The sequence below is a fragment of the Micropterus salmoides genome, unplaced genomic scaffold (assembly GCF_014851395.1).
Source record: "Micropterus salmoides isolate LMB-PRFRI ecotype aquatic unplaced genomic scaffold, ASM1485139v1 Ms_hic_scaffold_10, whole genome shotgun sequence".
NCBI classification, from domain to species: Eukaryota; Metazoa; Chordata; class Actinopteri; order Centrarchiformes; family Centrarchidae; genus Micropterus; species Micropterus salmoides.
In genome coordinates, this window is record NW_024040041.1 from 33167538 (window position 1) to 33194240 (window position 26703).

The 26703-nt window shown below is 42.6% G+C and overlaps 1 protein-coding gene across 5 annotated transcripts in view; it reads right to left on the minus strand.

Moving 5' to 3' along the window:
* The window catches only part of LOC119895441 (caskin-2-like), a 96194-nt gene that overhangs the window by 62142 nt on the left and 7349 nt on the right, over positions 1-26703 (minus strand). The window lies entirely within an intron of this gene.

Here is a 26703-nt window from a genome sequence, read left to right on the forward strand (position 1 = left end):
GCCGGACGATTTCACCTAAAATCAAAACCACGATTAACTGAGCCAATGAGTTTGCATTCTTATTTTGTTTTGCTGATACTACTGATCACTTGTTGTCCCCATCTGAATAATAAATATCAAACTCTCGGGCACGCTGACCTCCAACAGGAAACGGTCTGATGCTAAATACTGTAGCCAACGCCATCGTCTACAGGCTGTCATCATCTGCTGCACATTTGTTCAAAGTTATTTTTAATGCCGTTTATGGAGCGTGGCGGAGAGAGGCCCGGAGCAGAGCTGGCGTTTGCTGGGATTTCAGCTGAGAGTTTAACGTCCCGTGGATCTGCTGCCACAAGAATGCAACAAGAGGAGGTTTTGCAGGAGTCTGCACATTTGAGAGGTCTCGTCGGGATCGGGCTCGTGGAGCGGAGTCTCAGGCTGAAAGTGCTGTAAAAAAAAAATTAAAAAAAATTCTACCAGCTTAAATTAGACGACCGCTGCGAGTATCAAATGTATGATTACACGTCTGCTGGAAAACGCCTCGCACATCTCTTTGTTTCTCGGGACAAAGCAATAAACAAAAGGGGGACGACACGGCAGCTCCTCTCCTCTCATTGTGGTGAAGCGTGGAGACCGAGCAGCAGCTCTGCACTAAATATAAAGTTCTCCTTCATGAAAACTGGCCGTCGTCCGAACACACCACAGCAGACTTCCAGTCAGAAACTGCTCCCTGAAGCACAGCAGAGGTCAGACCGCTCCACAGCGCTGAAGCAGATTACATGTTGGAGTCTAAATACAAACACACCTTCTACTTTTGAAGGAACAAAACACTTCTTCATCTGTTAATAAGGAAAGCTGCAGAGCGGAACATTAATAACAAACAAACATTGTTGTTTCGTTGAGGTTCAGCAGCCTTTGCCAGAAGAATCTCACCTCGTGGTCTGTTTACCGTCTGTTCTCAGCCTCTCTAGGCCTCCACCCCCCCTCCACATGTTGACTCAGATCTTTTGTTTATTATGGTTTTGGCCCACTGGTTCCAATAAAGAGAAATCTAGAGGGTTCAGTACCGGGCTGCAGCTGACGCTTATTTTCAATGGGTCACGAAAGCCGAAGGTGACGTTCTCAAACGTCTCGCTTTGTCCAAAACTACAACGAGATTCAATAGAAGACACGGGGGAAGCAGCAAGTTCTCACCAATAATTATTAGATTATAGGGATGTCAGCAGAAATTTAGCAGTCCATAAAGCTCCTTTACTCTCACAAACAAACGCTGCTAAATTAGCACCAGCCGCCAGATAATATGGTAAAATATGCAAAAGGCTGACAGACTTACTTCACTCACCAGCAAAGAAAACAACGGTCATCTATTGAGTGACTAACCCTCACATGTTTTTGTTCCTGAGCACCCACGCAGAAAGTCTCGGGGCAATCGGGGGTTCAAACCCGGGACCTTCTAGCTGTGAGGCCACAGTGCTATCCACTGGGCAACCTATATCATTTTACACCGCTGCTGTGTAGGCTTGTTTAGCCAAAGAACTGATTATACATTTTTACTCACTCCTAGAATTGTTATTTCTTAACAATAAATGCTTTACTTTAAAACTTTTGTTCGCGCACTGGTCTGGATGCCCGATGGGGTCAGAACAAAACAAGTAGAACAGTAGCCTATAAGAACACTGCAACGCCGCGCTGTTTTTCTAAATTGAATGCTGCATTTAATTCAGCTGTGTTTAAAACATTAGGGAAAGTAAGGAATTGTTTGCATCCAGTTAAAATGCTGCTATTTTGCCATCCGCAGGGTGAAAACAAATGCAGAAACTGGCATAGCAGGATGATAAACCTACTGTTCTACCATATACGAAGATCTGCCCCCTCGCCATTTTTAGCTGCCCCCTCGCCACTTCATCGCGGCGCCGGGCCTGAGCTGGTTCAACGTCTGGTGAAAAGATTGGAGGCTGTTAACAGCACGTAAATGAGCATGTTGCTGCTGTAGCTTTTGTTCGTGTACTGAACAAACAACAAGAGAACCGCCAGCTTCTCAAATGTCTTATAAACTGATTATCTGCGAGGCGTCACTCAAACCTGTAAATATTTGTCTCCGCTTTGTGAAACTGGATATCTGAAATTGTTTTTATATAAAAAGTATGAATTGATAATGAAAACTATCGGGCTGTGTGATTGTGTTACTTAGAGATAGTGGGCTTGTTTGATGCTGCAGGTCTGCAGATTGGGAGGTCTCGGAGGGAGACGTGGGCACCAACCACCATCTCCTCCCCCCCACCGCCGCCGCCGCCGCCGCCGCCGGCCTTCGGAGAGGCTGGCGCAGAAACAAAGGAAGCTGTGGAAGCGTTTGTCCAGAGCAGGACTCGTCTGTCTCTTATCTGCCGGCTGAGTGAGGACGGTGACGGCAGCGGGCAGAGATGAAGATTAGCTTCTTCTCCCGTCTTATCTGTCGTCTCTTGGACGAGGACGACGGCCCGGAGGGTTTGTCCTTTCGCTCTGTCCTCCGGGCTCAGAGTCGTGTTTGGACAGAGATGAACCGCGGGAAGAGACGGGAGCTGCTCCAACCTCCCCCCAACAAGTCTGGACCACAATCACACAGATGCAAATACAGACTGGATTTATCAGTTCACTCTCTGCAGGGCTCTCAGTATCAGACAGTCGCAGCAAAAACAAAGCGTCCCGTTTGTCTGCTGGTTCAATACGCTCAGAACGTCTTCACACACTTTTCAGCAAACAAAGACCAACTGTAAAACTTCCCCAATAAATGATTAAACGAAGGATTTACTGGATCACCGGAGTGGTTAAAGTTCCAACTGCACTGACAGAAAGCTCTGCAGACAGCTGGACCTGCTGAAGGGAAAGCCCATCACGGACACTTCCTCTTCTCTTTGTTAGCGAGCAACTGCTCATTTCCTGAGACTGCACCTTTTCCTATCAGCGAGCGGCGCGAGACGCATCAAAGGGTCTGAGGCTCCACACGAGAGGACGGAGAAATAAAAACAGGGAGTCTGATACGATCTGCGTGGGGGGGAACTTTATCTCGCCGCTCAATTCAGGATCGATTATTGATTTTAAAGCCGATTCTTGATTAAAAATAAAAAAGACGACGAGACAGAAAAAGAGTGAAGAAACCTGTTTTGCCAAAGATATTCATTTACTTCTTTATCTGACAAACCAAGCAACATATTCTCACATTTGAGAGGCTGGAAACTGAGAACTTTATCTTGGAAATGATCCAAATGAGTCTTTTTTTCCCTTTTGATGGAATAATCAATTATTGGACTGATCGTTTCAGCCATAATGTATAAAAGCATAAAATTCTCACGTTTGTTTACTCAAACAAATAATTAAATCATCAAAAAAGTTGCTGGCAAAAAGTATTTAAGCTCTTACTCTACTGAAATGCCGTTCTCTTGATGTGCAAATGTTTGAGTTTTGTACCTTTAACAGCCTCAAATATGTTTTAATCTTTCAGAGCTCCAACCATCAGTAGATAAGTCGATTTATTTTAATAATCGATTAATAGTTTTGCAACGTTTCATTGTCTCGCATGATAATAAACTGGAAAATATAACTGGATGTTTTCTCACAAGACTCAACGACTAATCCATTCATCGAGAAGATAATCTGCGGATTTTAAACGGTCAACTTGTGCCTCAAGAGTAACTTAACTTCTCCTTTTAGATGTCTTGCTCCTGATATGCGAGTGCTTCACAGAAAGATGTTGAATCTTTTCCGTCCTCTGCTGAAACTAAACCTCAGTAAACAGAACACATGCCGAGGTTTGGCTTTTCGTCTCCTGTAAAACTTTATTTTTACACACTTATTCACTTTGTTTTAAACTCTGCAGTGTAACAAAGATCTCAGATTTACCGCTGATAGTCGGCTTGTAAGGGTCAATGTGCTGTTTACATTCCCGTCGAGCCTGCGGAGCGTCAGGCGGTGTCTTTCGGGCTGCGTTAGGACGCTGACGGAGGAGTGAGGCCGGTCTTATCGGCTCTGTTGTGTGTGTGTGACGTCTGCGTTATCAGCCAGCTGATAAATGTGGCGCTAACAAAGCACCGGGGAGGCGCTGGGCTCAGCCGCCGCCGGGCTACAGGGCTGACTCATCGTTCAGTTCATGACCTGACAAAAAAAGAGTGAAGAAGTGCTGATTGCAGAACCTTGAATCAAACCCCTAAAGATATTCATTTACCACTTTACATGACAAACCAAGCAACAAATCCTCACGTGTGAGAGGCTGGAAACTGAGAGTGTTGGAATATTTATCAAGAAACTGACATAATGATTTGTAGATTATTAAAATCCTTATTTTGTAACCTTTCGATGGACTGATCGTTTCAGCGACGAGAAATATGCAAACTGACATTATGTATAAAAGACCAACAAAAGCAGCATTTAGGAACCTGGAAACACCACGTTTGTTTAAAAAGTACTTGCACAATTACTCAATCATCAAAACAGTAAATCTTATTTCAAATCACTAACTGCAGCTCTAGTGGACTGAAAGAGTTAATGGGTTTACTGATCTATAATGAGCAGATATTTTACCTTTTATCTCCGAAGCTAAAAGTAAAAACTGTATTATCGCCCCCTGGAGGCTCCAGCATTCACTGCACCCCACAATGACGAGATTACGGGGGCCGATTTCGGTTCCTGAGATTGTTCGAATGGTGTTCACAACAGAAATGAAATGACGGCAGTCCGAGACCACCACTTTGAGGAGGACCGGAGATCGGTTGACGCAAACAATCCGCATCAACGGGGGTAAACACGCCGGTTCAGGTCAACCGGACCGAACAAGGGTGCCCACGAGGTGGGAAAAGCAGAGAGACCATCTGAGAGATGATTAGAACCTCACAACGTGAGAGGGGTCAGTAAGTCAGACCACATCGGGGGGGGGGGTGTTCTGAAGCAACACAATGCTCCCGCTCTGTGGAACAATAGTGTTGGGAAAGGAAGTGTAGAAGGGGCCCTGCTCCGGGTCCTGGCTTTGTTCCTGAGAGCTGTTCTACGACTCGAGAGCCTTTGTCAACACAGCCCCCCCCCCCCTCCGTCAGCACAGAGTCACGGCCAGGTTACAGCCCGACACCTCCACAACACACACTTCTACACAAACACACACTTTCAAACGTCCTGCCCAGAAACACACACAGACCACTGACCCAGGATCAGCGTCAACAACCGACACCTGCACCAGACTGCTCAGCTGTTCCTGCTGTTATTTTCTCAGTTAATCCGTTAACCATTTAGTTAAAAGAGAGTCAGATAAGAGAAAGTTGTAATGTTTGTAATAATGTTATATCCGGTATTATTTTTCCATGACATGCCGTCAGCGTAACTTATAACATTACGGACTTCAAATATTATGCAGTGATTTATAATATGTCCCTCCTCTGCCGACAACAGCGTGAAGTACAGAACACGTCCCGGCGCCAGATTACTTTGATAGCGGCAAAACAAAATTATATGTACAGGGGCTGGTGTTAAAAAAGTTACTCACATAATCACTTCATCTTAAGTGACTGTGCCTACAAATTAGAAGCGCGAGAACGTCTTTGCAGCAGTGCTTTATTTTGTGTTTAATTAAGAGTTCGTGAAATCGGATTCCCCAGAATGAGAAACGCAGGAATTTCCTAAGTGTCCATAGGTAGATGTGGACCAATCACAGGGGGGAATGCACTCCTGCATAATGCTTAATGTGAATATGCAAAAATAGGGATGCAGCGAAATGAGAATTCTTGAAAAATATTTTATATAAATATAAATAATATTCAAATTACAAGTACATTCACATTTTTGCCTCTTTTTTTTCCCCCACTGCATAAATTAAAAAGTCAAAATGAGCTTTTTCCTCAGTGTGTCCTGCAGGATGTGGAGAAACTATGGTGGGGGGGGGGGGTCCGGGTAAAGTAAATTACATGTGTACATTTACTTTTAATGGACACATGTAACATGTTTTATACTTTCTGTGAATATAATCCAGTTAATCTTATTTCCATCCTGTACAGACGCCTTATTTTGAAAACCGGACGTTGTCACATGTGTTTCCTCCTCGCGTTAAATTCATCCAGTCCGACCTGGTTTGATAAATAATGTTGTAACATGAAGACTTCACAGCCTCTCTTCATACTAAAGAGACAAACTGACAGGATAAAGTCTCTAACCTGCCCGTCAGCTCGCTCTGGGCCGCTTCACTTTACCGTAAAGGCTGGAATACGTGTGCACTTCAAATGTAGGTGCGGCTAGCTTAACCTCCTTCTCACAGACGAGCCAGCCAGCCCCTTCTTGAGGGTTTGGTGGTTCGCAGAGTGATACGAGCATCAGAGAGAGACGTGGAAGGTTTTGCTTTGCTTGTTCAATTTGTTACCGACTGCTGCTTTGAACAGAACAGAAGTCCGCCTCGCTTAAATTACGTACATTTGCAACATCTCGGTATGTAAAATACAACACAAATAGAACCTCGTGCCAAAGACTGACAAAGTTTCTGGGAAGAAGCAGGTCTCATGTTGTTTCTCCTGCTTGCAGTTAACTGTCACTACACGTTCATGAAGTCACGGCGGTCAGGGCGAGGAGGAGGACTTGGATCTGAGGGTCGAGCTGACACGAACGGGCAGCTGCGGAACTGACCGGCAGAGTCACATCCCCCACACCACCCGAGGAGAATCCGCTTGAGGCTGAAGCCTCCAGCTGGAAACGCCGTGCAGATAAATGAGCTGAGATACGAGGACGTTTAACTCCAGAATAAAAACAAGGCCAGAAGTCGTGGGAGTGAGAGAATGTTTTCTCTGGCTGTGGGAGAAGAAATTCCTGCTGTTAAAAATGTGTCATAAGTATGTGTGTAAAACAGAAGCACCACCACAGCTGGGACCTGTTAGGCAGATCCTGTGTGGGTATTATTAGACACAGCGATACAGGAGCTGATCTGAGTTCACTGAATGTTTCACATCTTCTCCAGCAGACAGCAGAACTTCCATAAATCTGTGTTAATGGTCTCAAACTGCCGATCATTTCCTCTACTTTCGGCTACAACCTGCTCTGTTCAGCTGAGTGATGAGACGATACTGGGAGGATAGCAGACTAATGTATCACCAGATTAATGACTGGATACCATCAATCATTAATTGTTTGTATTATATAATCTAAGAAAACAGTGACGTCTTTACATGTGTTGTTTTGATCCAAAGATATTCAGTTTCCTTAGATATAAAACAGAAACCAGAGAATTTCCGCTCAAAGTTGTTGCAGATAAAACTGTCGTTACAATTTTATCGCTTCGTCGTGTTGGAGCTGCTTCCTCCCTAGCACCAAGTGACGAGCTGTTCGCATCTAGAAAGCCTTTACTTTTAACAGGTTTCAGTGTCTGCTGTTTGTATCTGAGGGTAAACAAAGCCGGCGAGACTTGGAGAAGATAAACAGACCAGAGTCAACAGACCCTGATGAGGAAGCAGAGACGGGTTTGAAGCTCCGGGTCTGCAAAGTGAAGCCAGTGCTGAAGAACCTTAAACCTGCGTCCTCTCCAGCGGCCAGCAGGGGGCGACTCCAGCGGCTGCAGAAAGAAGTGTGATTGTATAGAAGTCTGTGAGAAACTGTTTCTACTTGTCAGCTGATTCCCTCAGTAAACACTTTCCTGATGAGTTTCTGGTCTCAGTCGCTAGTTTCAAGTCTTCTTCAACACAGCGTGATGTTCATTTAGTAAATTATGGTCCCATTTAGAGGAACAGAGACCAGGAAGCAGGGGAGGCTTTAGGGCGGGGCTACAAGCTGACTGACAAGGCTTATAAGGAATCGCATGTCCATTTTCCCGGTAATTCTATTTTGTTTTAAGCTTGTTTGTCGCTAGCCAAAATTAGCATCGAGGCTACTATCACAGTTGCTTGCTAACCAAATATGGTCACGTACTGTAGGAATGGGCATCGAGAACAGGTTCCAACTTGGAACTAGGGCTGGGCAATAAAACAATAATGATAATTATCACGATATAATTATCCTCAGCAACAACATTACATCATCAATAAATATTTGGTTTCATTCATTTGAATCAAAAACTTAATTTTTCTATAAAAATATTTATTTTGTTGAGGAACAGGGACTGAAAAAAGATTTACTAATCATATAGCTAAAAAAGATTTTATCATAATTGTTTTGAATGCTCTCCCTCAGATTTGGGAAGTGATCCGCTGTTTGGTGTTTGTCCCATTTTGACCATAAAGAAAAGTTTAACAGCATAATTAACAATGTGGTTTCTTCAATTTTCACTCGAGAGAAATAATGATTTGACATTTATCCTGATAATTATCGATATCGAATGCTATGAAATGTTTTTATCATGATAACATTTTTGGCCATGAGCCCGAGCTAACAGTCGCAATCAGGGAACTTTAAATGAAATTGTAGTGAAACAAGTTGCGTGACCAAACTGCTAAAATTGTGGTGAACAACAACGTTACCGTAATGTATTTTTTAGATAAATGGACGCAAGTTGCTAACGCTAGTAGCAGACTTGTTAACTGCTGCTGATGTTAAACCAGAAACTCCTCCCACCTTAGCAGCAGAGCGTGAAAAATGCCAGCACAAAACCGTAAATCGCCATTGAATCAAAATAAAAATTTCTCTTTGAAATAAGCATGTGACCTGTTTTGAATCCTCAAACAACCGGAATCGAAAGGAAAAAACGGAACGATTAAAATCAAAACGACGCCTGATGTCCAGTCCCAAAAAACCAAGATGGTGACGGCTAAAATATCAAACTAAAGGCTTCAAAGGGGTAGTCCACAAACCAACGGGTGTCGTCACGGCGGCTACGGCCACTTCTATTATACCGTCTGCAGCCTTTTGGCCAGAACGCCTCACGAATATGTCTGGCTGTAGGTCAGGACCTGACCGGAGCTAATGGACAGTTGACGGTGTGGCGTCGGGGTCCGACACCCGTGTGGAAGGTAAATACTGACATTACGGCAGCAGCTTGTTAATGACAGTCTTGTTGTTCCAGCAGACAGCAGCTGTATTGGAAAAATAAAACAAACCTTTCAGTTTCTCTGGAGGACATTTGCTCTAAAAGCTCCTGATGAATGAGTGGGTCAGACACGTGGGAGTCTTTTCTTTTAACAACCTAATCCTGTAACACTCATCCACATGGGGATTTATTGTTTCTTAATACCATACAGTCACGATAACCTTCACCACAAAGACATAAGGGAGGACAAAACGTACATATATACATAGTTAGTCTCAAAGCACATGTCATTGTAATTAAAATAAATGCTTTTTGTTTTCCTTAATATAAAAATGCCTGCTTGTGTTCAGACATTTCAAATTTGTTAAATGAAAAAAAATAAAAATAAAAAAGGCAATTATTCTACAAGGTAAAGCTTTGGTGCTGGTCCCAAAACGCAGATATCATATCCTGTAAATACTTTGGGAGTTTCCTCGAAACCACTTTAATTACAGTGACACTGGAGCTCCATTAAAAGAGACGCGAGTAACAAAAGAGTGTTATGTTATAACATCACTAATCCTTTCCATGAGGAACACAAGATATCCAATAATTATTAGCTCAGTCCTTGGGGGGACCTGGCCTGGTTTGAGTCCAGCACGAACCAAGAGCAAGGCTGCACAACGGCTGCTCCTAAGAGAACTAACTCCACATGCATCGTACTGTGTGTGTAAAACTGTACGTGGCCAATAAAGTTGATTATTGATTATCGTGACTGATCCAAACAAAAAGACAGCAAGCGCTTGATAGGTTGTTGGTTCAGTGTCTCTTTAACAGCCATGTTTTAGTCCACATACGATGGACTACAGCTGCCCATGTTTCAAACAATCCAGACATCCATTGACTTCCATTCATTTTATCAATTAACAGACCATTGAAACCTGCTAACATTGTGTGATCCATTACAGTGAACATCATCAAAGCCTTTTTTCCAATTAAGCTGCAGATAATGCAGATTTGATGTTCCCTGTGAAGTCTGAAAAGTCCGCAAATTGCGTCATACAAAAATGACTAGAAGCCAACGGGCGCCTGAAACAGGAAGGCAAACACACCAGGAATCAAAAAATGTGTAGCACTCATTCAAAAGCATCCATGATTTGTAGTTAAAGAGCAAAAACCGGCATAAACACAAGGTGCTGTTGGCTTTAACTACGCAGCGGTATGTTTGAATCTAACAAGAGTTATGACTTTACAGTATGTTTTAACTTTTAATTCTCAAATTCTCAAACCTTTTGTTGCACATGTCACATGTGCAACAAAAGGCCTCCAACAGACAGAAGAATCTGCGTTCTGTTTGGCCTTTAAAGTTTTGTTTTCCCTGTAAAACTCTGGGTGGGACGGCCGTGTTTAGTGTTCCTGTTCCTATCTGAACTTAAAACAAGAAATGGCCCAGCACTCCGCACTTATTGTTCAGGGTGGATGTGAGCTCAGCTCCACACCCGTTCCTCCGCTCATAATGGACAAACCTTCATCTTTCTGGACAGTCACAGGACCCTCCACCCTCCAGCATGTGACCGGTCAGCCTGGGTGCGACGGACCAAGCCTCCGCTTACAGTAACAGAGATGAGCTGACATGTTCACGGCAGCACGGACCACTTTCATTTCATCACCACGAACAGGACTAGAACTAAATAAAAGCCATGTTTGATCACAAAAACTGTGATGAAACTAAACTATAATGTGAACAAATGACCTGCATACATCCAGAAAACATTTTGCCACAAACTTCTGATTTATGTGTTTGACCTGCTGCACTGAGAGACATCTTCTTTCATTCATCACCACTGTGTCCCTGCCTGTCATGTTAGCTAACGTTAGCGCTTCAGGGAGGGAAAAAGGAAACAGATTTATGGACCTGATTCATCAGCAATCCCTCAGAGGAGAAAACAAGAAGCGTCAACAAACCGCACAATCAGCACGTCTATAAAAAGTCATGTTACTTTTAGACGGCAGTTTTTCATGTTTACAGGCTGTCGAGCAGGAAAAAGTGCAGCATTAAAGTCGGCTGTTATCTAAATCTTCCTCTTGATGTTCGGTTAAGAAACGGTTTGTAATGTTTGTAGTGTTTTAGCTCCGAGTTAAACTCAGACGGTATGTTAGTTACTGGCAATGACAGCAGAGATTTGCGGGATGTTTTTCAGACGTCACTCTGCACTAAACGTAAAAGTTCTGTGCAGTAACGAAAGACCATCTTTGGCGTTACAGGCTTTCCCTGTAGAGTTGTATTGAGGAATATTAAAGAGGTGGTAAGTATCACTTTCAGGTTCAGAATCTTATTTAGAGGTTGTACCAGAGCAGGTTTACATGGTTTAATATTTTTGTCATACTGCACATTGCTGCAGCTCTTCTTTTCAGCCTGTGTTGAAGGCTTCGTTTTAGCTATGGAGTGATACATCTTGTCTCTAAATGATCTTTGTTGGGAGTTGCACATGCTCAGTTCCTAGTTTAGGACTACTAGCCAATCAGAAGCAGAGAAGGGCGGGTCAGCGAGAAGCCGGTAAACAGCTCGGGTTCAGCCGTACGTGTTTTGCCGACCGGCTCGGCAACACGGACTGGAGCGAGAGTTTCAGAGCGGTGAGTTATTAATCTGTATCCATAAAGTTTTAACTGAGCTCTGTCTCTACATCACAGGAACAACTTTCTGTCCACTGACTGCCTGGAGGGTAGCTAGTGTTTGGAAGGGAGAGGAGAGCTGTGTGCTGCAGCTCAGTGTGGATATGAGGCGCATTTAGCTTTCGTCCCTGTGACGTCACAGGGATGAAAGGGAAGCAGCTGGACTACAAACGACCTCTTATCAGTTCAGAGCAGAGTTTTCTGTGGGAGATGGGAATGCTCTTCCTGTGAATATCCATCTCTAATAAATGTTCTGAATACACCTGTTTGTCTTTGAAGGCTGAAACATGTCACGTAGATGAACCAGCCAGCCTAGAAAAAACTAAGCCTAAGTCCCTCCCCTTCCTTCAAAATTTACGTATATGATGTCGTAACTGTATCTGTCAATGACTGAAGCTAACGTTACTGAAGCTAACGTCAAAAAACTTAAGACAGGATGATGTGATAAAAGGACCGGAAGTTGTTGGATTAAACACATCAGGTGAGATATATTTCTGCGTGGAACATAGCTAGCAGCAAGACAGCAATGAACGTTAGCTAGCATTACCGCGCTAACATGTCGGTGACGTATATTGTGCGAGACAAGAAATGTAGTTCATCAAACTGCAACTTTATTGATGGACAAACATCATATGTGTAATTCAGGGCTCAATTCTAACAGGATAAAAAGATAAGTTGTCTCTCGCTGTTGACTACTGTACATATTTTTCCCAAAATAAGGTCCCATGGGCCGGAAGCAGAAGCGAGTGACTTAGGCTCTCTACTGTAAGTCGCCAGTTAGCAGGGTCACTCGTTGGACCGAAACACCGGTCTTCAGAGGCTCTTGTTTATAGGCAGACGTGAGATTAATTAAAGTGAAATTAATCTCATGTAGCAAAAGCTAGTGGAATCTGGAGGTAAGTGATTTAATTTCAACTGCTTTTCAATGATTTTCGTCATTATTTTCTCAACTAATAGTTTATATTTATGAAATGTCAGAAAATTTGGAAAAATTACATAATAATAATCTTCAAATGTCTTGTTTTGTCCGACCAACAGTCCAAAACCCCAAAAATGTTCAGTTTCCTGTGACAGAAAACAGGGAAAAACAGACTCTCTGAGATATTTGTGAAGCTTGACCCAGTGAATATTTGGCATTTTTGCACAATAAATGACTGAAGCAGTGAATAAATTATCTGCTAAATGATAAAAGGATTAATTGTTTCAGCTCTACTCTTAATAACGCCTGAAATCAGGGTGCAAACACAAAGAAAACTTTGTAAACATAAAAATGCACCACAAAAATTTAGGACATGTGAAGTTTCCTCTCTCTTCTTCATTTCCACATTCGCACCACAGAATCTCAAGCTCTTCTTCTTCTCCTGCCTTTGAGCGAGATTCTGTTTGAAGTGGTCTTAAAGCCTGGCTGGGAAAAAGAGCAGCGAGAGTCTGCAGACAGCGCCCACGAGGCCACGCTCGCCTTTCTCTCTCTTCAGGAAACTCTCTGCACGCCGAAATCTCACTGGAGTCAAATTCCAGCCTCAGAAAGGGGGATCGAAGGTGCTGCGATGGGGTCCGCATACCAACGCCATGACATCACCGCCTCTATTCTTCCCTCTGCATTCAAACGCTCTCTGCTGCTCGGACAATGGCTGGCACAGATGCAGCTCTGGGGATTTATCAGGGGGAAAAAAAAACAACTGAAACTTCTAGCGTTCGAGTCCACAGCTGCGAGTCAGACGTCACGCTGAGCTGCTGAGCCTCAAACTGCATCGATCTTAAAGCCCTCCGTCAGTCTGAAGCTGCTCCCTCACATACTTTAATATGCACAGGCCAAGTTTTCTGAGAGAAAATAACTCCTTTTTTAGCTTCTTACCACAATTCTGACCCAAATGACTGCTCTCTGAATTCCAGTCGCGCTCGGCGGTGGGAAACGTTCTTCATACGCAGCTTAAATCAAATCGTAAGTCAGACAGAAGACTCTCTAACAGCACAAAACGAGAAAACAAGTGAACTTTTAACCCAAAGAGAAACACTTTACAGTTTACAGACATCGCCAAAGAGCATTCTGGGTATTGTGCTGTCATGAAGGGATTCATCTGCAGCAGGTTCGAACAGGAAAGAACATTTAACAGATTTATTAGCTTAAAATAAAGGCAAGAAAGATTTGTAAAAAAATGACATTCAGAAATGAGTTCCCAGGCTGCAAGTTATCACCTTAGTAGGTGTATAAAAAATGTATTTTTGCAGCAGAAGCGAGGCTGTATTATGTAACCAAACTGTTCATTTATGCACAACATTTATAGCCACTTTAAGATCTACAAATCTTTTCTACGCCTTCACGAATGTTTCAAAAAGAATATGAAGAGACGTCTTCTGGCTCCGTAGATGACAGACTGAACAGTAGGAGGCAACTCTCTTTATTCGTGCTCCACTTCATATGAATTCTCATTCTTTTATAAATAAAATATCATTTTAAATCAGTATGTTCAGTGGTGACTAGCTTGACTCTGAATATTATTTTACAAATGTAAAACTCTTTCTACTGATCTGAGCCCAGAGAAAACAACAAGATGCACATTTCTGTGCACATAAAAATAATATACAAATAAATGCACACGCAGAACCACAACATTTAGTTTGGGATAATTTATTATTGATTGGGTTGTTTGCTTCTAATACCTTTTATATCAGGTGTCACATACTCAGATTTTATTGTTTTATTTTGTGCTCTTAACTGGAGATGGGTGAATCAGCTAAAAATGTTATCAGGATTAAAGTCAAATCATTATTTCTTTCAGGTTTAAATTCAGATTTTTGCTCCAGAGTGAAAGTTAATTGTGGTTTTAAACTTTTCTTTCATGTCAGAACAAACACTTGATGCCAAACAGCAGAACTATTAATGATAAAATCTGTTTTCAACAAGTTTTCCTCAATAAAATTAAGATCTTATAAGAAAAATTAAGTGCTGATTCGTTTGTGACTCAAATGATTTAAATCAAACATTTGTTATTTTGTTATAGAGGAAAATTATATTGCGATAATAATCATTATTGTTTTATTGCCCTGCCCTATTATCAAGTAATTGTTTGGTTTATAAAAGAAAATAGTCCAAGGTGACGTCTTCAAAATTTTTGTTTCTGGGATTCAGTTTAATGTGATATAACAGAGGGAAAAACACAAAATCTGAGACGTCACAGAAACTAAATTTCCTTCGACAGGCTGATTTTTGCTCCTGAGTGAAAGTTAATTGGTGGTTTTAAACTTTTCTTTCTGGTCAGAACAAACACTTGATGACAAACAGTGGATCACAGCAGAACATTGAAAATTATTCTGATAAAAATCTGTTAAATAACGTTTTCCTCAACAAAATAAAATATAAATAATAAAAAAGTGCCGATTCGTTCGTAACCCGAACGAATTAAATGAAACATTTATAGAACATTTGTTTTATTGGCAAATATAAACGTATTTGAACGCTTTTATTTTCACGTAACAAAACAAGTCAAACCTCCTGATACATCAGGGTTGAATAAAAAGTTAAAAGAAACCTTTGGGATACCAGTTTGGACAAATTTCAGCTGGTGCTCAAAGAGTATTAAGATTCAAGACTCAGAAAAACAAAGAGCTATATTATGAACGCTAGAGCTGCAACAATTAGTTTTGATAACCGGTTAATCAGTTCAGTCATTCCTGTAAGCAAAAAGCTGAAACATGTGCTGGTTTCATCTTGTTGAATCTAAAAGACTGCGGTTATTTTTGTTAGTTATGATAGAAAATGAAGAGTCTGGGATATTGTGATGATTTTTCACAATTTCTTTTGACCCAATCGTGAAAATAATCTGCCAAACCGCGACAGCAGCCTGACAGAGCAGTTATGATTCGTTTGGGTGGTCTGTGAAAATGAAATAAAGTCCAGGACTTTATCAGTCGATCCCGGAGAAAGTCAATAAAATTTGTCAATAAAAGCCCGTCCAGCTGCAGAGGAGCAGAATTATCATTACAGGTGTTTACAGTCCGTGACACCCGGCAGGACTTTGACACGAGACGCATCCACTGTCATTTCATGTAAAAGCCACATCCTGTAACCTCACAGTTGTTCAGTCATGTGACATCTGAGCTACAGGAGAGGCGAGTGCAGAACATCCATTACATAACCCGCCGCATAAAGAGAAACACCAGCAGCCATTACTCTGCTGCAAACCCACTACACATTACACGCAACACGCACACAGGATGTAGCCTCGAACCAGATTCACTCTCGTCTGGTTTTTATTTCAAAGTCTGTGTAAAGAGCGCGGAGAGGCCGCTGCGAGCGCGCTCACAGCCGGGTTATTTTGGAAGAGGCTGATCTAATTATAATAGAGAAGGTGGCAATAACAGGAAGACAGCTAACTATCAGCAGCAGAGAGCAGTTCAGCAGCAGGTCAGCAGACGTCCCAGAGGCTGATTGAACCAGAACTAAAACTCCTGCGTGGGTGAATTAGTTAAGCTCAGAGTCAGGCCCGGTGTTCAGAAACTTTTACAACTAGGAGGGAAAGTTTTACTCCCTCGGCTGGAGAAGGCGAAGCGGGAAGTACAGAACCAGTAAGGCTCGGGAAAACTATGCCTTCATCTTATGCTTGGACTATAGTTTAGTCCTAGTTTAACTTTCTGATGTAGGACTGCTTTTAATCTGAGATTAAGTTTCTCTGAAGTAGGACTGCTTTTAATCTGAGATTAAGTTTCTCTGAAGTAGGACTGCTTTTAATCTGAGATTAAGTTTCTCTGAAGTAGGACTGCTTTTAATATGAGATTTACTTTCTCTGACGTAAATCTGGTTTTATTCTGAAATTAAGTTTCTCTTAAATTGGACTAGTTAAATTAACCTTCTTTAATCTGAGATTAAGTTTCTCTGGTGTAGGACTGGTTTTAATCTGAGATTAAGTTTCTCTGAGATTATTCTGGTTTTAATCTGTTTAACTTTCTCTGAAGTTGGACTAGTTAAATTAACTTTCTTTAATCTGAGATTAAGTTTCTCTGAGATTATTCTGGTTTTAATCTGTTTAACTTTCTCTGAAGTTGGACTAGTTAAATTAACTTTCTTTAATATGAGATTAAGTTTCTCTGAGATTAGTCTGGTTTTAATCTGTTTAACTTTCTCTGAAGTTGGACTAGTTAAATTAACTTTCTTTAATATGAGATTAAGTTTCTCTGAGATTAGTCTGGTTTTAATCTGTTTAACTTTCTCTGAAGTTGGACTAGTTAAATTAACTTTCTTTAATCTGAGATTAAGTTTCTCTGAGATTATTCTGGTTTTAATCTGTTTAACTTTCTCTGAAGTTGGACTAGTTAAATTAACTTTCTTTAATCTGAGATTAAGTTTCTCTGAGATTAGTCTGGTTTTAATCTGTTTAACTTTCTCTGAAGTTGGACTAGTTAAATTAACCTTCTTTAATCTGAGTTTAACTTTCAGACTGATTCCTGTGCTTGATGATAACAAGCCGACAATTCAAAGTAAGACCTCCTTCATTTTCTTAACTTTCTCCTTCCCGTCACGTTAGAGTCAGGACTGGCCCCCTGACAGCCAAAAGCTCCTGTGAGGCCCCTCAGTCCCTGCACACAAACACACAAGACCTTTGTTTCCCCTTTCAGAGGTCTGCCTACTTTCAAACCTGCAGGCAACCAGTCTGTCTGGTGGACCAATTAAACATTTAACACTCCAACAGCAGAGTTGACAGTCAAACACTATCAGCTCAAACACAGAATCTCACAGAGCGTCTGAGAGGTTTTAACACTGTCCGTCAAATCGGGGCTGTCTGGAGGAGAGAGCAAACGTCCCTCCTCATTATGCCCTCGGTTTATAGGTTGGTGTTTTGAGAAGAGAGTCCTGCTAAACTTCTTCAGCGCTCGCAGTAAGAAGCGACTGATTGGCTGAACAAACAGTCCTCTGTGTTTGCTTGACCTTTTCTCAGAGCAGAGAGAGTAACCGTTACGTAAAAGGAAACATCCCGTCTCTGGGTTTTAATCAGGAACAAGGAAACAGTGAATCTCTGAATGTGTTCCAGTTACATACGAGGCCTGTCAAGTGACTCAGTTATTCCCCTTTTGTCAGCGGGAAAGCCGAGACGTCCGACAGCGAGAAATACAAAACAAAAAAAACAATGCTGCAGCAAATTATGTTCTGGCGAAAGACACAAGTTTGCAGAAGTTGGTTTGCGTTTATCAAGCGTCTCAGAGTACGAATCACTCTGAGCTGGCCAAAAAGATTGTCTGCATGATGCATTTCCTCCTCCTCACGTGTTGGGAGCTGCAGGAGGTCAGACAGACACAACATGATGTCAGAAAGCTTGATGACTGCGATCTCGTTGTAAGATCATACTACTCACAACCTTTGGTTTGTTTAACGCTATACTGGCTGATATAGTTCAATCTCAAGAAATAGGGCTGCACAATTAATCTAATCGCGATGTCGTCATGTGCGATTACATAACCGCAAAAAGTGTGAGATTTAATAAAACAGAAAAGGCGTGTGTGACGCTCTCTTCTCAGCGTGTGCGCTGCAGTCTGCTCATTATCTCCGCCCACACCGGGCTCTCGCCTGTGGCTCCACAAACATATGGGCCTACGTGCAATCAGAAAAATTATTCATAAGCAGTGTGCGAGTAACTTTTAAGACAACAACCTACCGTAACCTCCCCCCCCACCTCCCCGCCAAAGTAGTCAAAACATAGTCGGACGCGCCACTGGAGCACCGCTATTATGCCGAGTTTTGCACGCCTGCTAAGAATTGCATGAAACTCCAAAAACTGCTTTTAACCACATGAATTACCCCGGCACCTATTTCCAGGAAAAACACCTAAAATAACAATCCCAAAATAAATCAGTAATAATCTCCTCAACCGTTCGGCCTAGACGCATAATTCTGGTCTCCTTTGAAAGGTCAGAAGCTGAGGAATATAAATCCACTGTACATTTACAGACAACACCGAGATGAAAAAATATGATATTTTCATCCTCTTTCAAAAATATACCAGGTGATTTCCATGTTTTGGCCATATTTACTGTTTATATGTTCACTTTTATTGAGATTTATCTTCAAAACATTATTTCTCTCCATACAACCACGTTCCGAGTAACATAAAGCTTCCAAAACATTGAAATATTGATAAAAACAGTGAATATTCCTATGACCAAAATCACTCCCATGCTTTACAGGCCACAGCTGTAAGTGGGCTCTTTCTCTTCGTATCAAAGAGACGGATCGATTGCTATCCTGCATGTCTGTGTAGCTCCTACGGGTCGCCAGCAGAGGCCGATAAAGTCCGCCGCCGCCAAAGCAAACTCTTCTTCTCTACTTCAATCTGACGACAGAAATGAAACTTATCAGCTCAGCCGATCTCACCAAGATGGCGGCCCGCCAGAGGGTCTCTGTTGACACAAACGGCCACTGTTTTTGGACAGAAAACTGCAGAAGTCGGCAGAACAGATGTTGGAGGCTACTTGCCGAGATTTGCATCCACCTCTTTTCTCAGCATGAATTAGCGTTACAACCCGCGAGGTGCGTGCGATTCTCGGCAGGCGCGCAGAATTCGGCCTGTTGCCCTCTGACAGAGACAGAGAGACGACGGCAGCAGGTGAAGCAGTAAGACAGAAGATAAGGAAGGTTTGGGTTTGGCTTGCTGGCCATTTAATGTTGCCTGTAAGTTTCATCAATCGACCAATCACAGCCAGGATGGGACATTAAAAAAGGTTTGACGTGCTACAGCAAATCATTAAATGTTGAACAATATGATTACTGACAAGTTAGTTCTTAGCATTAACACATTAGAGACCAATGTAGAGCAGTTTTCTTGCAAAAGGATTAAATAAATAAATTTAAACAGCTGTAACTGGGTTTAATATTCAACTAGTGGTAAAATAGTAGGCTTTACTATTATATGAAATTATAATGTCTTGTGGTGTCCGACCAACAGCCCAAAACCCAAAGATATTCACTTTACTATCACGTACGACAAAGAAAAGCATCAAATCTGGAAGCTGGAATCAATAAATGTTTGTAATTTTGTACTAAAAAGCTGAACGCAAAAATCACTAATCAACATAGTTCATCATCTAATCAATTTATGAAACGATCTTTCCAATTTATTTCAAATTATAGCAGCGATATAATATTTGAAAGATATGTTCATTGTGTTTCAGCGGTCACACGGAGAGGAGCAGCAACTCGACCTCCAACATCACTGATGCATGCACATTAAAGACGCAGTTTTAGTATATAAAATGAACAGACCTGATAGCTGCATGAAATGTGTACTTTATACTTTTACACTGTACCAAGACTGATGTGCAACACTTCTGTCACTTTTAATTGTTGTTTTACACCATTTAATATACATTAAACAGTGTTATATTTTATTTAAATCTACCTCTCAAACCCACTCTGAGGGAGAGAGAGTTTCTCCACGCCTGGGTCTGCAGAAGAGTCTTCCAGGTGAAAGGGGACAGTTCTTGGAAGACGGAGAGGAGCTGCAGAGTAAAACGCTCCGTAACAAACCTTTGTAGGGGGATGATCGGCTGAGGCGAGTTTGAACTCAAACTGATGAATAAAACATGAGAGGGATTCAGTCTGAGCGATCGTGTGCAGAGTAACATCCAGCGTGGGCGTTCGCCTCCCGCCCCCCTCCCCCGGCGGCAGAGGCGTCTCCAGCACGCCGCTCGCTGTTTTGTTTCGGTTCTCAACGGCTTTCCCCAGAGAGACGACAGGTTTACGAGGCTCCTATTATGGGACGCTGATGAGCTTCAGCACAAAACATCACTCCACTGGGTCAATAAGAAAACCTCCTGTGGCACACTTTGGTTAAAAAAGACAGATGGAGATGTTAAAGACCGCGGGGGCTCTGATTTGCTTTTGTTTGTGGTTTAAATGTTTAAATATCGGCCGCAGTTTCTGTCCTTTTAAATACACTTTAAATTAGAATATTAGTTCCAAGCTTTTCTAGAGTAAAGCAGTGAAGAAGATGAACGTTCATGAGGCTGCTGAAATAAAACAAGCTTTATCACGAGTAGTGTTCACTATCAAGTCTCAGAGCTTATCATCCGTTCTGACCAAAAAGAAATACAACGCCATCTTCTGAAGGTATTTCCAGAATCTATCCCCCATCATCCGATGGAAATTTTGCAGACGTCGTCCAACCCCAACACGCTCTTAAACCGCTGAGTCCCAACCAGCGGGACATGGAAAGGCCAATTTATACTTCTGCGTCGAATCTACGCCGCACCCTGACGAACACCTCCCCACAAATTTAACTGTGACCGCAACAACTTGCAGGCTTTTCCCCCCAAAGAGGTTTTAGCGAGCGCCAAAGGAAGATCGCCAGCGCCAAAATGATCAGAATTGAAAAAAAAAATCCTCTTTGAATGTTTTTAATGGCCATTTGTGAAACAGCTGCTGAGCGAGCAGAACATGAACTTAAATACAACGTCTCGACTTCCAGAAGTCACCTGGCGTGATGCTCACCTGTTGATCTTCACAGGGAGATCGGGAGCCGTTCATGTAGCCGTGTGCGTCAATTTTGTGGCTGAGGCGCCACAGCAAAGTTTAGAAATGTTGAACTCGTTGTTCTGTGTGCACGTTTTTTTTAGTTAGTACTCTGCATAAACAAATGAGAGTCTAAGCACCATGTAGGGCAACTTTCTTGCACAATAATTTAATGACTGAATATAATATAATATTATAGGCTACTAATGGTAAGCTGTAGTAGCCTGTACTATTATCTGAAATTATAATGAATAAACAAACATTAACCACAGTGGTGTCAGAAAAATATCAGAAAATGGTTTTATTTGTGAAAGAACTGATTCTCAACTTAAAACTATCTAGAAGGCAGATTAACCAAATAAAGCGTAACGTGTAATTATTATACTAACATTTTACTTTCTATTTAATGTTATAATCTTTATTAATACACTCATTTATACCTTTACTCCTCCATGTTGAGGTTTTAATTTGTTTATCGAATGGTCAGAAATAAGAAAATGTAAACATTTCGGTTGTAAGGTAACTCAAGCCGACCCCCATACCTCCCTTTCCCGAGCCACATTAACCAGCTCCAGGTGCTCCCAGCCCCACCTTGTCTTGGGTCTTCCCTGAGGCCTCCTCCCACCTGGACCTGCCTGGAACACCTCCCTAATAGGGAGGCGCCCTAACCAGATAACCGAACCACCCAGAACATATTCACACCTTAAATGTAAATATTTTCTGGTTTCTTTCCTCCTCTAGGACAGTAAACAAAACATCTTTGGGTTGTGGACAAAACGAGACCTTTGAAGACGCCATCTTGGACTCCTTACATAGACCAAACAACTAATGGATTAATCGAGAAGATAACCGACAGATTAATTGACAATGTCAACAATCGTTAAAATGTGCAAAGAGTGAAATTATTTAAAATCTTTTTTCAGTCCAAAAATTACGTGATTCAAATGAATTAAACCAAACATTTATCGAACATGTCGTGATAATTATCATCATCGTTTTATCGCCCAGCCCCAGTTGCAGCCCTGCTCAGAAGTGAATTGATGCCATGAGTCCGTTAAGTCGTGGCTGAATGAGCAGTTCAGTCACAGTGTGCTGACAGTAAACAGCAGCGCTTTGGGAATGAGATGCCTCAGCATCTGATAAACAGAGCTGGACCCCCCCTTCGCCCCCCCACAGTGCTATAATTCCTTTTAATCCCGGCCGGGCACCAGCTGGGAGCTCCTTGTGATTTGGGTGATAGCAGTCGGGCGTGGGGGTAAATCCTGAAGCACCAGATGTCAGGAGGAGAGAGTTCGGGTCACACCAGAGGAAAGGTCCTGAAATATGGAAAAGAGGCTGTCGACGTCTCAGTATTCTGTTTTTCATGAGAGAAAGTTTAAATATTTGTGTTCCTGGGGAAGGATCCTAAACATACAACAGTGTCGGCTGTGACGACGGTGAAAAGGCTCTCGCGTAACGTTTGAGGTGACGGATTGGGCGTGTTGAGGCGGAGAACAATGGGCGGGGGTCATGTGACGCTCTGCATGAAGTCCCTGAGGGAGCAGGACGGGCCTGTCAGCTGGCCGAGGAGACATATACACCATGACAGCGTAGAGACGGAGGTCGACCTCCTCCGCTACACCTGCCACCGACACGGAGATGCCTTCGTGCCATGTGGAAGTTACCGTGAATACCAGTTTCCAACTTGTAATCCTGTACATGACGCCACAACAACACGCCCTCATCGACAAGTGTCCCAAAACGGCGTACAAGACTGTAAGCTCTGGTTTAGCGACAGGCGTTTCACGGAAGTATTAATAAGTCACTGGACATTAAACACGTGGTAAATATTGTTAAGCGTCATAGCCAGGGCTGGAAATTAACACCCGCCACATTCGGTACGATATCGCCATACAATAGCTTTTTGAGTTATCCAACAACGGATCAGCGTTGTTTTTTGTTGTGTGTCGCACTTAAATTGGTCCCCGCTGTACCTAGGGATCTAAAATCGCGTAACACACGGGTGAGAGGCGTTCATTTCAGGTTTCTTGTGTCTGATTGGCGCAGATATGTGAGGGGGTGGGTGTTAGGGGACTGGAGTCGGGAGCCGTCAAGTTAAAAGTTATTAAATTAACTTGTTACTCAGATTTTGGGGATTTTAAACGTTGATTTATCTTCACTCGTACATTCATATATTTCTTATTTTAGCTTTAAGTTTTGCATTTTGTCCCTGAGTTAAAGTTGTTGTCTGTCCCATCACTGTCAGCTTCGTCATCCCATCGCTCAGCTCTTCACCTCCTGACTCTCCTTCATTTATCCTGCAGAGGTCAGAGGTCGCTGACCGCGCCGGCCGTGTGGACGGTCCTGTGACAGGTGAGAGGTTTTCTGCCCGATGAAGACTGACCTCCTGCTGGCCCCTTGGCCCTCAACAGGGCCCCCTTTTCTTAGTCCCTCGCACCACGAACAAAACCGACAGTCAGACAGGGAGGCCACGGAGAGGCTACATCAGTCAACGAGACGTCCACAGATCATTTACAGATCTCAGCGGCCTCCATGAATCATTTAGACTCAAATAAAAGACACAGTTATGGTTTGTTTTTAGTAGGGATGCACCAAAATAAAAATCTTGGCTGAAGCAGAAACGAAAATAATGAAAAAAATTTCCAAACACCGAACAAGTACATGAGCATTTTCCTCAGTGTTTCCTGCACGCTCACTACTTTACACTGTTCTACAAGCTGCACGTTCACTACTTTACACTGTTATACAAGCTGCACGCTCACTACTTTACACTGTTCTACAAGCTGCACGCTCACTACTTTACACTGTTCTACAAGCTGCACGCTCACTACTTTACACTGTTCTACAAGCTGCACGCTCACTACTTTACACTGTTCTACAAGCTGCACGCTCACTACTTTACACTGTTCTACAAGCTGCACGTTCACTACTTTACACTGTTCTACAAGCTGCACGCTCACTACTTTACACCGTTCTACAAGCTGCACGCTCACTACTTTACACCGTTCTACAAGCTGCACGCTCACTACTTTACACCGTTCTACAAGCTGCACGCTCACTACTTTACACCGTTCTACAAGCTGCACGCTCACTACTTTACACCGTTCTACAAGCTGCACGCTCACTACTTTACACCGTTCTACAAGCTGCACGCTCACTACTTTACACCGTTCTACAAGCTGCACGCTCACTACTTTACACCGTTATACAAGCTGCACGCTCACTACTTTACACCGTTACACAAGCTGCACGCTCACTACTTTACACCGTTACACAAGCTGCACGCTCACTACTTTACACCGTTACACAAGCTGTACGCTCACTACTTTACACCGTTACACAAGCTGTACGCTCACTACTTTACACCGTTACACAAGCTGTACGCTCACTACTTTACACCGTTATACAAGCTGTACGCTCACTACTTTACACCGTTATACAAGCTGTACGCTCACTACTTTACACTGTTCTACAAGCTGCACGCTCACTACTTTACACTGTTCTACAAGCTGCACGCTCACTACTTTACACTGTTATACAAGCTGCACGCTCACTACTTTACACCGTTATACAAGCTGCACGCTCACTACTTTACACCGTTATACAAGCTGCACGCTCACTACTTTACACCGTTATACAAGCTGCACGCTCACTACTTTACACCGTTATACAAGCTGTACGCTCACTACTTTACACCGTTATACAAGCTGCACGCTCACTACTTTACACCGTTATACAAGCTGCACGCTCACTACTTTACACCGTTATACAAGCTGCACGCTCACTACTTTACACCGTTACACAAGCTGCACGCTCACTACTTTACACTGTTATACAAGCTGCACGTTCACTACTTTACACCGTTACACAAGCTGCACGCTCACTACTTTACACTGTTATACAAGCTGCACGCTCACTACTTTACACTGTTATACAAGCTGCACGTTCACTACTTTACACCGTTATACAAGCTGTACGCTCACTACTTTACACCGTTATACAAGCTGCACGCTCACTACTTTACACTGTTATACAAGCTGCACGTTCACTACTTTACACCGTTACACAAGCTGCACGCTCACTACTTTACACTGTTATACAAGCTGCACGCTCACTACTTTACACTGTTATACAAGCTGCACGTTCACTACTTTACACCGTTATACAAGCTGCACGCTCACTACTTTACACCGTTATACAAGCTGCACGCTCACTACTTTACACTGTTATACAAGCTGCACGCTCACTACTTTACACCGTTATACAAGCTGTACGCTCACTACTTTACACCGTTACACAAGCTGCACGTTCACTACTTTACATTTAGCAAAGTGTCATATCTTCAGTGTCGTCACATAAAAAGATATAATCAGATATTTACACAAATGTGAGGGGTGCACTCACTTTTGTGAGATTCTATATATGTGTAGTGTAGAAGAGCCGCATGATTATCATTTTACCCCCATTCAAGTTAGCGGAGGGTTAAACAGGAAGTTAGCCGGCTCAGTCGGGGAAGTCAACACAGAGAACCCCAACGCCAACTAGCGTTTTGGCGAACATAACTGCAGAGCGGCGCAGACACAGACGTCGTGGCCACATGTAGACTAGATGCATAAGTATAATGTGGCCTTTTCACTTCAACCTGTTTAGAGTACAGCAGCGTTCTGAGCTCCTATTGGTCAACGCCACAAACACGTGTGGAATTTGTCATAATTGGCAAAAGAAGGCAAATAATGACTTGCCAAATGTCCATTTTCGTGCCCGCTGACCTGCCTGTCCCGGCTCAGGCTGATATCATGTAGTGTGAACTCGACTCTCAGAGGATTTCACGGATTTCAAGGGTTGTACATTTCATTTTTCCTCCTAACACCTAAATACATCAGTGTGTGTTTGAGGTTTTAAATATTCATGGGAACTCAGAGAAAACTGCTTTGTTCACATCTGAACTGGGAGCTGCTGATTTCAGCTGGAACCATCGTTTGTTCAGATGGAGAGTCTTAAAGAGGTGTGACAGCGGCAGGAGACAAAACTCAGCAAAAACCTTGTTGAAGCGAGCGAATGCCTCCCCGTCTGGAGGAGAAAACCTTCAGCAGCTAATTGAAAAGCCAGAGCTCCCGCAGCCGCCGTCTGCAGGTTTATTACAGCGTGGAGGAAAGAAAAGGAACCGATAACAGACGGCTGATCTGAAGGGTTCCACTGCAGCCTCGTTTTCAGCTTTCATCCAGTGATTCAACTGTAAAACACTACAAAAGTGTCTCCTGGGCATGACTCTGCACTGAAAACCGCAATGAAAGTTTTATTAAACAAAAGAACAGGACGGATGAAAAGACCTGTAACAACAGAAAAACAAGCGACAACAACCACTGAGCTCAGACCAAGTGTTCAACCAGCCAATAAGCTCAAATACCCGTCTAGACTGGAACTAATGCAAACAAATGTTTAAGAAAAAGGATGATGTCGGCCTTTATTAACCTCATAGAGTCATGTTACTATCGACTAAAATGTTCTCCACGACAAACACGTACTAGGGATGCACCGAAATAAAAATTCTTGGCCGAAGCCGAAACCGAATATAATGAAAAAATTTGCCAAATACATCAAGTGCATTCACATT